The sequence below is a fragment of the Humulus lupulus genome, chromosome 4 (genome assembly GCF_963169125.1).
Source record: "Humulus lupulus chromosome 4, drHumLupu1.1, whole genome shotgun sequence".
Taxonomy (NCBI): Eukaryota; Viridiplantae; Streptophyta; class Magnoliopsida; order Rosales; family Cannabaceae; genus Humulus; species Humulus lupulus.
Genome location: NC_084796.1, coordinates 186,199,977 through 186,201,204, shown reverse-complemented (window position 1 = coordinate 186,201,204; position 1,228 = coordinate 186,199,977). Strand labels below are relative to the sequence as shown.

The 1,228-nt window shown below is 31.6% G+C and overlaps 1 non-coding gene across 1 annotated transcript; it reads left to right on the top strand.

Moving 5' to 3' along the window:
• The first annotated feature begins 393 nt into the window (after window positions 1–393).
• LOC133833518 (small nucleolar RNA R71) lies at window positions 394–500 on the top strand. Its single transcript, XR_009892894.1, has one exon. It is a non-coding gene; the product is annotated as a small nucleolar RNA R71 (small nucleolar RNA).
• Window positions 501–1,228: the final 728 nt, after the last annotated feature.

Sequence of the window (1,228 nt, the reverse complement as noted above, 5' to 3'; positions counted from 1 at the left end):
TCAGAAAAGGCTTCTTAGTAGGAAGGACATGATTGAGCATTATGGCAAGGACTAGAATATATAGAACAAACTTCTTTTCTTGGCTGTATTGGAGAATTTATAGTTTTGCTTATGGCTAAAGCTTCTACTTTTCTCGCTAATTTGTCTAAGGATGTTCTTAAGTCTAATTCATCTTTTACTTCATACCTTCCTCCTATTTTTGGTGAATTAGTTGACCTAGACCTAGGATCAAAATAATTCTATTGTTGTGAATTGACAGATAAATCTTCAAGGGCGTCCCGAGCCTCTTGTCCTTGAAATTTTAAAAACTTTCCGGTATGCATAGATTGAATCATTTCACGATTAGAGGGAGTCAAACCATCATAAAAATGTTTTACAAGTCTCCATTTTTCAAAACCACGATGAGGACATTTTAATACTAAATCTTTAAATCTTTCCCAACATTCATAAATCTCTTCATTATCTTTTTGAAAAAACTCGGAGATTTCTCTCTTTAGACTATCAGTTTTAGACATAGGAAAAAATTTCAGCAAGAATTTATCATAAAGTTGATCCCATGTAGTTATAAATCCCGTGGGAAGGGAATTTAACCAAACTTTTGATTTGTCTTTTAATGAAAAGAGAATAATCTTAGTTTGACCGACTCATCAGAAATTTTTTGAAATTTAAATGTTGAGAAAATTTGTAAGAAATCTTTGACATGCATGTAAGGGTCCTCTCTATCTAACCCATAAAAACATGGTGATAATTGAATGATTGATGGTTTAAGCTCAAAATGGGTAGCAGAAGTGGTAGGAAAAACAATACATGAAGGAACATTAGATGAAATAGGTGCGAAATATTCAAGCAAAGTTTTTTCAGGCACAACATTTTCATCAACATGATTTCTAGTAATATTTAGCAATTGATTCCATGATGCTCAAATTTTTACTAACACTTTCAATTTCAAACAAAGATAAACGTATTTTTATTAATCAATTTTTAGAGTTACGTTCGCAATAATGCATACAATTTTCACAAATAAGGCAACAAAGATAATCTCAAACAAACAATTTTCTAATGTAGAAGATCAGTTAAAACTGTAACCACAGAGCATACTTAGAATTTTTAGAGATTTCACAACAATATAATTTTTATGGTTTACTTGTCCCCAGGCCTATTTGATTCCACTTACTCGCACACTACTAACAACTCCCCAAGGTTAATTAGTAGAGGCGAATTGAGAATT